Raw genomic sequence first — 14396 nt, forward strand, 5'->3', positions numbered from 1 at the left:
AGAATCGTGGTCCCACATTTGGATATTAGATTCGTAGTCTTCTCGCAAATACCTTTCACTTGAGTTCCATATTGCCAAGGTCGATAAATATGTTCGATTTAGGGGTGTTTTGGGGGTTGGAGTGGTCCCCCTAACACTTGTTCCGACAAACAAACAAACAAACAAACAAACAAACAAACAAACAAACAAACAACTAACTAACTAACTAACTAACTAACTAACTAACTAACTAACTAACTAACTAACTAACTAACTAACTAACTAACTAACTAACTAACTAACTAACTAACTAACTAACTAACTAAGTAACTAACTAACTAACTAACTAACTAACTAACTAACTAACTAACTAACTAACTAACTAACTAACTAACTAACTAACTAACTAACTAACTAACTAACTAACTAACTAACTAACTAACTAACTAACTAACTAACTAACTAACTAACTAACTAACTAACTAACTAACTAACTAACTAACTAACTAACTAACTAACTAACTAACTAACTAACTAACTAACTAACTAACTAACTAACTAACTAACTAACTAACTAACTAACTAACTAACTAACTAACTAACTAACTAACTAACTAACTAACTAACTAACTAACTAACTAACTAACTAACTAACTAACTAACTAACGAACTAACGAACTAACTAACTAACTAACTAACTAACTAACTAACTAACTAACTAACTAACTAACTAACTAACTAACTAACTAACTAACTAACTAACTAACTAACTAACTAACTAACTAACTAACTAACTAACTAACTAACTAACTAACTAACTAACTAACTAACTAACTAACTAACTAACTAACTAACTAACTAACTAACTAACTAACTAACTAACTAACTAACTAACTAACTAACTAACTAACTAACTAACTAACTAACTAACTAACTAACTAACTAACTAACTAACTAACTAACTAACTAACTAACTAACTAACTAACTAACTAACTAACTAACTAACCTACTAACTAACTAACTAACTAACTAACTAACTAACTAACTAACTAACTAACTAACTAACTAACTAACTAACTAACTAACTAACTAACCAACTAACTAACTAACTAACCAACTAACTAACTAACTAACTAACTAACTAACTAACTAACTAACTAACTAACTAACTAACTAACTAACTAACTAACTAACAAACTAACCTACTAACTAACTAACTAACTAATTAACTAACAAACAACCAAACAAGATAACATAAGATACCTACCACGATAGGATGGTGGTATACTAATCTAGTCTTCCATTTTTAACACCTCATAATATTGATTTAGGACCTCATAAAGTATATACATTCTTCATCGTTTGGACACCCTGATTCGATCTAGCCATGTCGGTCCTTCAGTCTGTCGAAATTACGATAGAGCTCGAAGGCGTAAGGCTAGCCGCTTGAAATTTTGCACAGATACTTCATTGACATTGATGTAGGTCGTCGGAGAAATGGGCCATATCGGTTTCAATTTGGATTTAGTTCCCATAAAGCTCCCATAGAAACCGATCTCCCGATTTAATTTCTTGACCCCTGGAAGCCACAATTTTCATCCGATTTGGCTGAAATTTTGCACATAGTGTTCTGCTATGACTTCAAGCAACTGTGGCAAGTACGAACTAAGCACGCTTTTACTTGTTTTTTAGGCAACGTGGCAAGCTGAGCTTAGCCTCGGACAACTTTTTTTTCAAGGAAAAAGGAGAAATTGTTTATCGAAAAAGTTCTCAAAATTTTATTTTAATAAAAAGTAATATTCAAAAATATGTTTGCATGTTAATTTTCATAAAATTTTTTGTTTTATTTTCCAAATTTGTTTTATTAATTTTTTAATTTAATTTTATATATTATGGGTATACCACCACCGAAGGATGATGGTATATTCATTTTGTCATTCCGTTTGCAACACATCGAAATATCCATTTCCGACCCTATAAAGTATATATATTCATGATCAGCGTAAAAATCTAAGGCGATCTAGACATGTCCGTCCGTCTGTCTGTTGAAATCACGCTACAGTCTTCAAAAATTGAGATAATGAGCTGAAACTAAGCAGGTTAAGACAGTGAGTTGTGTTAGAACCCCCAACATCCTCCGTCAATTTGGCTCAGATCGGTCCAGATTTGGATATAACTGTCATATAGACCGATCCTCTGATTTAGGGTCTTAGGCCCATAAAAGCCACATTTATTATCCGATTTTGCTGACCTTTGGGACAGTGAGCTGTGTTAGACCCTTCGATATCCTTCGCCAATTTGACCCAGATCGGTCCAGTTTTGGATATAGCTGCCATATAGACCGATCCTCCGATTTAGGGTCTTAGACCCATAAAAGCCACATTTATTATCCGATTTTGCTGAAATTTGGGACAGCGAGATGTGCCCTTCGACATCCTTCGCCAATTTGGCCCAGATCGGTCCAGTTTTGGATATATCTGCCATATAGACCGATACTCCGATTTAGGGTCTTAGACCCATAAAAGCCACATTTATTATCCGATTTTGCTGAAATTTGGGACAGTGAGTTGTCTAAAGCCCTTCGACATCCTTTGTCAATTTGGCTCATATCGGCTTAGATTTGGATATAGCTGCCATGTAGACCGATATCTCGATTTAAGGTTTTGAGCCCATAAAAATCGCATTTATTATCCGATGTCGCCGAAATTTGGGATAGTGAGTTGTGATAAAACTTTCGATATTATTTTTCAATTTGGCTCAGATCGTTCCAGATTGTGATATAGCTGCAATATAGACCGATATCTTGATTTAAGGTTTTGGGGCCATAAAAGGCGCATTTATTGTTAAGCTTTTCGACGTCCGTATCGTTTATGGTTCAGAGCGGTTTATTTTTAGATATAGCTACTAAAAGAGCAAAATTTTGTTTTACACAGTTGAACAATGACTTGTACTTATTAGTATTTGGTCCAAATCGGAACATATTTCTATATAGCTGCTAGGGGTCATAGGGTTTGCATTTTTCCCCGGATTTGACGAAAGGTGGTTTATATATATACCCGAGGTGGTGGGTATCCAAAGTTCGGCACGGCCGAACTTAACGCCTTTTTACTTGTTAGTTTTTGTTTGCTTCTTTTTCGAGACGAGCTCAATGATCGGAGATGCAAATTGAAAAGGAAAGCCAAATATAGCAACACACACCAACCAATATGGGACGCGATTGGTCTTTGGTTAGAAGACTTTTCAACCGTATTAGGTGTGATGGCTTCAAGGACCGTGCATTGGTATGTTGTATTTGAATCGTAATAATAGGGAAAACGCATCTATGATATAAATACCACATTAACCAAGTTCGACAATCCTGCTTATTAGCTGTACTTTTCCCAATGCATGTATTTTTGTGTAATGAAAGACATTCTTTCTGTGACTTTATGAAATTTTTGAGCTTTGAGCTTGAACAAGTAAAAGCGTGCTAAGTTCGGCCGGGCCGAATCTTATATACCCTCCACCATGGATCGCATTTGTCGAGTTCTTTTCCCGGCATCTCTTCTTAGGCAAAAAAGGATATAAGAAAAGAGTTGCTCTGCTATTAAAACGATATCAAGATATGGTCCGGTTCGGACCACAATTAAATTATATGTTGGAGACCTGTGTAAAATTTCAGCCAATTCGTATAAGAATTGCGCCCATTGGGGCTCACGAAGTAAAATAGAGAGAACGATTTATATGGGATCTGTATCGGGCTACAGACCGATGCAGACCATAATAAACACGTTTGTTGATGGTCACGAGAGGATCCATCGTACAAAATTTCAGGCATATCGGATAATAATTGCGACCTCTTGGGGTCAAGAAGTCAATATCCCAGATCGGTTTATATGGCAGCTATATCAGGTTATGAACCGATTTAAACCTTATTTGACACAGTTGTTGAAAGTAAAAATAAAATACGTCATGCAAAATTTCAGCCAAATCGGATAGGAATTGTGCCCTCTAGAGGCTCAAAAAGTCAAGACCCAAGATCGGTTTATATGGCAGCTATATCAGGTTATGGACCGATTTAAACCATACTTAGCACAGTTGTTGGGTAACATAGCAAAACACGTCGTGCGAAATTCCATTCCAATCGGATAAGAATTGCGCCCTCTAGAGGCTCAAGAAGTCAAGACCCAAGATCGGTTTATATGGCAGCTATATCAGGTTATGGACCGATTTGAACCAAACTTGGCACAGTTGTTAGATATAATAACGAAACACGTCGTGCAAAATTTAATTTCAATCGGATAAGAATTGCGCACTCTAGAGGCTCAAGAAGTCAAGACCCAAGATCGGTTTATATGGCAGCTATATCAGGTTATGGACCGATTTGTAGCATACTTGGCACAGTTGTTGGATATCATAACAAAACACGTCGTGCAAAATTTCATTCTGATCGGATAAGAATTGCGCACGCTAGAGGCTCAAGAAGTCAAGACCCAAGATCGGTTTATATGGCAGCTATATCAGGTTATGGACCGATGTGAATCATACTTGGCACAGTTGTTGGATATCATAGCAAAACACGTCGTGCAAAATTTCATTCCAATCCGATAAGAATTGCGCACTCTAGAGGCTCAAGAAGTCAAGACCCAAGATCGGTTTACATGGCAGCTATATCAAAACATGGACCGATATGGCCCATTTACAATACCAACCGACCTACACTAATAAGAAATATTTGTGCAAAATTTCAAGCGGCTAGCTTTACTCCTTCGGAAGTTAGCGTGCTTTCGACAGACAGACGGACGGACGGACGGACGGACGGACGGACGGACGGACGGACGGACAGACGGACGGACATGGCTAGATCGACATAAAATTTCACGACGATCAAGAATATATATACTTTATGGGGTCTCAGACTAATATTTCGAGTAGTTACAAACAGAATGACGAAATTAGTATACCCCCCATCTTATGGTGGAGGGTATAAAAAGGATATAAGAAAAGATTTGCTCTGCTATTAGAGCGAGACCTGGAGACCTGTGTAAAATTCAGCCAATTCGAATAAGAATTGCGCTCTTTGTGAGCTCAAGAAGTAAAATAGAGAGATCGATTTATATGGGAGCTGTATCGGGCTATGGACCGATTCAGACCATAATAAACACGTATGTTGATGGTCATGAAAGAATCCGTCGTACAAAATTTCAGGCAAATCGGATAATAATTGCTACCTCTAGAGGCTCAAGATCGGTTTATATGACAGCTATATCAGGTTATGAACCGATTTGAACCATATTTGGCACAGTTGTTGGATATCATAACAAAATACTACGTGCCAAAATTCATTCAAATAGGATAAGAATTGCGCCCTCTAGAGGCTCAAGAAGTCAAGACCCCAGATCGGTTTATATGACAGCTATATAAGGTTATGAACCGATTTAAACCATACTTGGCACAGTTGTTGGATATCGTAACAAAATACTACGGGCCGAAATTCATTCAAATAGGATAAGAATTGCGCCCTCTAGAGGCTCAAGAAGTCAAGACCCCAGATCGGTTTATATGACAGCTATATCAGGTTATGAACCGATTTGAACCATACTTAGCACAGTTGTTGGATATCATAACAAAATACTACGTGCAAAATTTCATTCCAATCGGATAAGAATTGCGCCCTCTAGAGGCTCAAGAAGTCAAGACCCCAGATCGGTTTATATGACAGCTATATAAGGTTATGGACCGATTTGAACCATACTTGGCACAGTTGTTGGATATCATAACAAAATACTACGTGCCAAAATTCATTTAAATAGGATAAGAATTGCGCCCTCTAGAGGCTCAAGAAGTCAAGACCCCAGATCGGTTTATATGACAGCTATATCAGGTTATGAACCGATTTGAACCATACTTGGCACAGTTGTTGGATATCAGAACAAAATACTACGTGCCAAAATTCATTCAAATAGGATAAGAATTGCGCACTCTAGAGGCTCAAGAAGTCAAGACCCCAGATCGGTTTATATGACAGCTATATAAGGTTATGAACCGATTTGAACCATACTTGGTATAGTTATTGGATATCGTAACAAAACACCTCGTGCAAAATTTCATTCCAATCGGATAAGAATTGCGCACTCTAGAGGCTCAAGAAGTCAAGACCCCAGATCGGTTTATATGGCAGCTATATCAGGTTATCGACCGATTTGAACCATACTTGGCACAGTTGTTGGATATCATAACAAAACACGTCGTGCAAAATTTCATTCCAATCGGATAAGAATTGCGCACTCTAGAGGCTTAAGAAATCAAGACTCAAGATCGGTTTATATGGCAGCTATATCAAAACATGGACTGACATGGCCCATTTACAATACCAACCGACCTACACTAATAAGAAGTATTTGTGCAAAATTTCAAGCGGCTAGCTTTACTCCTTCGGAAGTTAGCGTGCTTTCGACAGACAGACGTACGGACGGACGGCCAATTCTAAAAAAAATTGCGCACTTTAGGGGCTCAAGAAGTAAAATAGGGAGATCGGTTTATATGAGAGCTGTATCAGGCTATAGACCGATTCAGACCATAATTGACACGTATGCTGAAGGTCATGAGAGAAGTAGTTGTACAAAATTTCAGCCAAATCGGATAATAATTGCGAAGTCTAGAAGCTCAAGAAGTCAAGATCATAAATCGGTTTATATAGCAGCTATATCAGGTTATGGACCGATTTGAACCACACCTAGCACAGTTATTGGAAATCATAACAAAATTCCTCATGCAAAATTTCAGCCACATTGGGTGGGAATTGCGCCCTCTAGAGACTCAAGAAGTCTAGATCCAAGATCGGTTTATATGACAGCTATATCAAAACATGGACCGATATGGCTCATTTACAATCTGAACTGATCTTCACAAATGAGAAGTATTTTAGCAAAATTTCAAGCGGCTAGCTTTACTCCTTTGAATGTTAGCGTGCTTTCGACAAACAGACGGACGGACATGGCTAAAATGTCATGATGATCAAGAATATATATACTTTATGGGGTCTCAGAGGAATATTTCGAGGAGTTACGAACAGAATGTTGAAATTAGTATACCTCCATCCTATGGTGGAGGGCATAAAATTTTTGATTTAATAAATTTTTGAATTGAAAACTTTTTTTTCAATTTTTCAAGTTTTTTGTCTGTTAGGGCGAGATCATTAAATTTTACAATTCTTGTTTGTTTCTCTTTTGAGACGAGATGATGATCGGAGATGCAAATTGAAAAGGAAAGCCAAATATAGCAACACACACCAACCAATATGGGACGCGATTGGTCTTTGGTTAGAAGACTTTTCAACCGTATTAGGTGTGATGGCTTCAAGGACCGTGCATTGGTATGTTGTATTTGTATCGTATTAATAGGGAAAACGCATCTATGATATAACTACCACATTAACCAAGTTCGACAATCCTGCTTATTAGCTGTACTTTTCCCAATGCATGTATTTTTGTGTAATGAAAGACATTCTTTCTGTGACTTTATGAAATTTTTGAGCTTTGTTTTAGCTTTTTGCTATTTGAAAACAGCAAAACAAGTAAAAGCGTGCTAAGTTCGGCCGGGCCGAATCTTATATAACCCTCCACCATGGATCGCATTTGTCGAGTTCTTTTCCCGGCATCTCTTCTTAGGCAAAAAAAAGGATATAAGAAAAGATTTGCTCTGCTATTAGAGCGAGACCTGGAGACCTGTGTAAAATTCAGCCAATTCGAATAAGAATTGCGCTCTTTGTGAGCTCAAGAAGTAAAATAGAGAGATCGATTTATATGGGAGCTGTATCGGGCTATGGACCGATTCAGACCATAATAAACACGTATGTTGATGGTCATGAAAGAATCCGTCGTACAAAATTTCAGGCAAATCGGATAATAATTGCTACCTCTAGAGGCTCAAGAAGTCAAGACCCCAGATCGGTTTATATGACAGCTATATCAGGTTATGAAGCGATTTGAACCATATTTGGCACAGTTGTTGGATATCATAACAAAATACTACGTGCCAAAATTCATTCAAATAGGATAAGAATTGCGCCCTCTAGAGGCTCAAGAAGTCAAGACCCCAGATCGGTTTATATGACAGCTATATAAGGTTATGAACCGATTTAAACCATACTTGGCACAGTTGTTGGATATCGTAACAAAACACCTCGTGCAAAATTTCATTCCAATCGGATAAGAATTGCGCACTCTAGGGGCTCAAGAAGTCAAGACCCCAGATCGGTTTATATGTCAGCTATATCAGGTTATGGACCGATTTGAACCATGCTTAGCACAGTTGTTGGATATAATAACAAAACACGTCGTGCAAAATTTCATTCCAATCGGATAAGAATTGCGCCCTCTAGAGGCTCAAGAAGTCAAGACCCCAGATCGGTTTATATGACAGCTATATAAGGTTATGAACCGATTTGAACCATACTTGGCACAGTTGTTGGATATCGTAACAAAATACTACGTGCCAAAATTCATTCAAATAGGATAAGAATTGCGCCCTCTAGAAGCTCAAGAAGTCAAGTCCCCAGATCTGTTTATATGACAGCTATATCAGGTTATGAACCGATTTGAACCATATTTGGCACAATTGTTGGATATTATAACAAAATACTACGTGCCAAAATTCATTCAAATAGGATAAGAATTGCGCCCTCTAGAGGCTCAAGAAGTCAAGACCCCAGATCGGTTTATATGACAGCTATATCAGGTTATGAACCGATTTGAACCATACTTGGCACAGTTGTTGGATATCATAACAAAATACTACGTGCCAAAATTCATTCAAATAACATAAGAATTGCGCCCTCTAGAGGCTCAAGAAGTCAAGACCCCAGATCGGTTTATATGACAGCTATATAAGGTTATGAACCGATTTCAACCATACTTAGCACAGTTGTTGGATATCGTAACAAAACACCTCGTGCAAAATTTCATTCCAATCGGATAAGAATTGCGCACTCTAGAGGCTCAAGAAGTCAAGACCCCAGATCGGTTTATATGGCAGCTATATCAGTTTATAAACCGATTTGAACCATACTTGGCACAGTTATTGGATATCATAACAAAACACGTCGTGCAAAATTTCATTCCAATCGGATAAAATTGCGCACTCCAGAGTCTCAAGAAGTCAAGACCCAAGATCGGTTTATATGGCAGCTATATCAAAACATGGACCGATATGGCCCATTTACAATACCAACCGACCTACACTAATAAGAAGTATTTGTGCAAAATTTCAAGCGGCTAGCTTTACTCCTTCGGAAGTTAGCGTGCTTTCGACAGACAGACGGACGGACGGACGGACGGACGGACGGACAGACGGACAGACGGACGGACATGGCTAGATCGACATAAAATTTCACGACGATCAAGAATATATATACTTTATGGGGTCTCAGACGAATATTTCGAGTAGTTACAATCAGAATGACGAAATTAGTATACCCCCCATCTTATGGTGGAGGGTATAAAAAGTTTGCTGTTCTAGCAAAAAATACTACTACCCCATTTTCGGCACACTTTCTGCTGTTAGAGCAAATATTTTTACTATTATACACTCCACCATAGGATGGGGGTATACAAATTTCGACATTCTGTTCGTAACTTCTCGATATATTCTTCTAAGTTCCAATAAAGTACATTTATTCTTGATTGTCACGATATTTTAAGTATATCTAGCCATGTCCGTCTATCCGTCTGTCCATTTGATGGAGTAAAGCTATCCGCTTCAAATTTTGCCCAAATGCTTCTTATTATTGGTTGGGTTCGTAAATGGACCATATCGGTCCATGTTATGATATAGCTGCCGTATAAACTGATCTGGGATCTTGATTTCTTGAGCCACTAGGGAATGCGATTCCTATTCGATTTGGCTGAAATTTTGCATGAGTTGTTTTGTTATGACTTCCAACAACTGTGCCAAATATGGTTCAAATCGGTCTATAACCTGATATGCATGATACCATATAAACCGATCTGGAATTTTGACTTCTTGAGCCTCAAAAAGGCCTAATTATTATCCGATTTGGCAGAAATTTTGTACAACGGCTTCTTCCATGACCTTCAACATACGTTTCAAATATGGTCTGAATCGGTCTTTAGCCTGACACAGCTCCCCTATCAACCGATCGCCCTATTTTTCTGCTTGAGCTTCTTTAAGGTCCAATTCTTTTTCGATTTGGCTGAAATTTTACACATATACTTCTACTGTGTTCTCCAATATTCAATTCAATTAGCAAAGAAATTCTTTTCTTTTAGGTTTTTACTAACAAAATTAACTGAGTCCATGATTTCTTCTTATTACCGCACATTGGGATAAAAATGCGTGATCAATGATTTTCGTCGCCAGAAAATGCTGCTCAAGCGTTCAGTAACCATGTCTTGGAGGTGTCTCAATTGGAGTGGAAGAAGTGTTTCAACAAATGATTTTAGCGCATGCAAAAAAGTTTAAATCATACTGAAGAATACTTTGAAAAACAATAAAACCATTTTTGATGATACAAATTTACATTTTCATTATTAGGCCAAAAATTTATATAGCAGCCTTCGTATCACTAGCTTTTTAAATCCCATATAATACTGATAGGTATGTATGCCCGTTTAGGGAGGTTTTGGGGGTAATTTTAGGTATTTCGAACTCTACTCCCAAATACCTTAAATTTAAGCCCCATATTTATCGGTCGGTATATATGACTCTTTCGGTCGGTGTTTTGGGTTTCCTTTTGGGGTGGGTTATTTTTCACGTGTACTTTTCCAAATGTAAAAATCAGATTTGAATTATAAGTCAGAATGGATGGAGAAGCTCCAGCTAAGAAGTCTTTTGAAGGCAAGCACGTTGGTACACGCAAACCTCGACTACTTAAAGCCAAGCAGTCCCATGGCAGCCGGTTGTACGTTCCGAATTGACCTGATGAAGTTCTTCATCGGCAAGGGCTGTCGCCTCAGTGTACAACACACTGCTAAAACAACAACAACAACCAAATGCCTGATGGAAAGATCTAGTGGTGGGAAACACCTCGAAACTTGGTGTCAGATATTATAAAATTATCGCAGAAGATCGAGGAGCTCCAATAATTTTTACGAGTGGATTCGTAAGCAATGGAAATGGCATTCAAACCGTTCTCTGTTGTGGAACTTAACGGAAATATTTTGAAATGGAAATATCAACCATATTGATACAATGCTACATAATTGGAATATTTTGAACTCCATTTTATAGCCTTCTAAAAGCAAAAAGTGAGATTTTTATACCCTCCACCTTAGGATGGGGGATCTACTTATGTCGTCACTCAGTTTGTAACACCTCTAAATATGCGTTTAAGACCCCATAAAATATATATTTATAATTATTATGACATTTTAAGTCAACCTAGCCATCTCCGTCCGTCTGTCGCAAACACGCTATCTTTCGAAGGAGTAAAGCTAGAAGCTTGAAATTTTACACAAATATATCTTATTAATGTAGATCGGTTGGGATTGTAAATGAGAAAAACCGGTCCGTCTTTTGATATAGCTGCCATATAAACCGATCTTAAGTCTTGACTTCTTGAGCCACTAGAGGGCGCTTATCGTATCCGAATTGGCTGAAATTTTGCACAATGTGTTTTCATATTCACTTCCAACAACTGTTATAAGTATGGCTCAAATCGGTCCATAACCTGATATAGCTGCCATATAAACCGATCTGGGATCTTGACTTCTTAAGCCTCTAGAGACCGCAATTCTTACTCGCTTTTGCTGAAATTATTTACAACGGCTTCTCCCATGACCTTCACCATACATGTCAAATATGGTCTTAATCGATCTATGGCCTGATGCAGTTCCCATATAAACCGATCTCCCGACTATGCTTCTTGAGCCCCTACAAGGCGCAATTCTTATCCGAATGGACTGAAATATTACCCAACGACTTCTACTATGGTCTTCAACATTCTCCAATAGCATAACAATTATTATCCATTATTCCTAGTTTGCCTAAAAATGCGGAGTTCTTTGCGCTGTATCTCTGGTGGAGAGTATATAAGATTCGGCCCGGCCGAACTTAGCACGCTCTTACTTGTTTCTTTTCACTACGACTAAAGAGAAATAAACAAGTAAAAGCGTGCTAAGTTCGGCCGGGCCGAATCTTATATACCCTCCACCATGGATCGCATTTGTCGAGTTCTTTTCCTGGCATCTCTTCTTAGGCAAAAAAGGATATAAGAAAAGATTTGCTCTGCTATTAGAGCGATATCAAGATATGGTCCGGTTCGGACCACAATTAAATTATATGTTGGAGACCTGTGTAAAATTTCAGCCAATTCGAATAAGAATTGCGCCCAATGGGGGCTCAAGAAGTAAAATAGAGAGATCGATTTATATGAGAGCTGTATCGGGCTATAGACCGATTCAGACCATAATAAACACGTTTGTTGATGGTCATGAGAGGATCCGTCGTACAAAATTTCAGGCATATCGGATAATAATTGCGACCTCTAGAGGCTCAAGAAGTCAAGATCCCAGATAGGTTTATATGGCAGCTATATCAGGTTATGGACCAATTTGAAAGTTATTTGACACAGTTGTTGAAAGTAAGAAATTCATGCAAAATTTCAGCCAAATCGGATAGGAATTGGGCCCTCTAGAAGCTCAAGAAGTAAAATCCCCAGATCTCTTTATATGACAGCTATATCAGGTTATGGACCGATTTGAACCATACTTGGCACAGTTGTTGGATGTCATAACAAAATACTACGTGCCAAAATTCATTCAAATCGGATAGGAATTGCGGCCTCTAGAGGCTCAAGAAGTCAAGATCCAAGATCGGTTTATATGGCAGCTATATCAGGTTATCGACCGATTTGAACCATACTTGGCACAGTTGTTGGATATCATAACAAAACACGTCGTGCAAAATTTCATTCCAATCGGATAAGAATTGCGCACTCTAGAGGCTCAAGAAGTCAAGACCCAAGATCGGTTTATATGGCAGCTATATCAGGTTATCGACCGATTTGAACCATACTTGGCACAGTTGTTGGATATCATAACAAAACACGTCGTGCAAAATTTCATTCCAATCGGATAAGAATTGTGCACTCTAGAGGCTCAAGAAGTCAAGACCCAAGATCGGTTTATATGGCAGCTATATCAGGTTATCGACCGATTTGAACCATACTTGGCACAGTTGTTGGATATCATAACAAAACACGTCGTGCAAAATTTCATTCCAATCGGATAAGAATTGCGCACTCTAGAGGCTCAAGAAGTCAAGACCCAAGATCGGTTTATATGGCAGCTATATCAAAATATGGACCGATATGGCCCATTTGCAATACCAACTGACCTACACTAGTAAGAAGTATTTGTGCAAAATTTCAAGCGGCTAGCTTTACTCCTTCGGAAGTTAGCGTGCTTTCGACAGACTGACGGACGGACAGACGGACGGACATGGCTACATCGACATAAAATTTCGACCAAGAATATATATACTTTATGGGGTCTCAGACGAATATTTCGAGTAGTTACAAACAGAATGACGAAATTAGTATACCCCCCATCTTATGGTGGAGGGTATAAAAACCATCGATCCAAAAATCAACTTTGTGTACCATATTTTATAATGGGTTGAAAAGCTCTCAAAATCATTTCCATTACGATTAAAAATTCCCATGATGTCTAGAGCTTCCACAATTCCTATATTTATTCAATAGATGCGTTGAGTTCTTACAAAATTTATGCAGTTTATTGTGACAACCCAAAATGATTTATTAGGCGTAAGCAATTTAAAAAAATCGCCAACAAAAACAGACAAAACTCAATAAAGTATTATTAGGAACAAATGCAAAAGGGGATACAGTTTCGAGAAAGTAAGAAAAACAAAACAAATGACAAGAAGGATAATCAAGCCAGGAACCCTTTTTAGAGAGAAACTCAACCAAAGAAACGACCAAAATCCCCTGATGGTATAATACTTGACTAGGATGGCAGCAGGCATAGTACAAACAATTTGACAAGTGGTCAACGTTGTGTTAAATTGTGCATTGGTAAGGGGTTATGACCAGAGACCATAAAAAATTCATGCAGCCAAGTTGTCATGATAAAGTTTTCGTTTCGTTGGCAATATAACCGCAGCAAATTAGTTTGGAAAATTTATGCCAGAAAAATGTTAATGTTGTAAAATTCAGTTATCAAAATGTCTTTAAAAATGAAAAACGACTTTCATTCTAATAGAGGAATAACAACAATCATTGCGTTTTACCTTAAACCATCTTGAGAAGGATAACCCCGTAGCATATCCTTCTGAAGCAACTGCCAAAAGATAAAATGAATAAATTTGACCGCTGGTTATTGTTACAAATGATGTAAGATCTTGTACCGCAATGGAAAGGGGTTAGTCGTCTTTGCTCAAATCCCTTAAGGACTCT

At 37.9% G+C, this 14396-nt stretch overlaps 1 long non-coding RNA gene across 1 annotated transcript; it reads left to right on the forward strand.

Moving 5' to 3' along the window:
* The first annotated feature begins 13756 nt into the window (after positions 1 to 13756).
* On the forward strand, positions 13757 to 14177 carry LOC131994076 (uncharacterized). Its single transcript, XR_009396417.1, has 2 exons — positions 13757 to 13838; positions 13895 to 14177. It is a non-coding gene; the product is annotated as an uncharacterized LOC131994076 (long non-coding RNA).
* The last annotated feature ends 219 nt before the right edge of the window (positions 14178 to 14396 follow it).

This window comes from Stomoxys calcitrans, chromosome 1 (assembly GCF_963082655.1).
Source record: "Stomoxys calcitrans chromosome 1, idStoCalc2.1, whole genome shotgun sequence".
NCBI lineage: Eukaryota > Metazoa > Arthropoda > Insecta > Diptera > Muscidae > Stomoxys > Stomoxys calcitrans.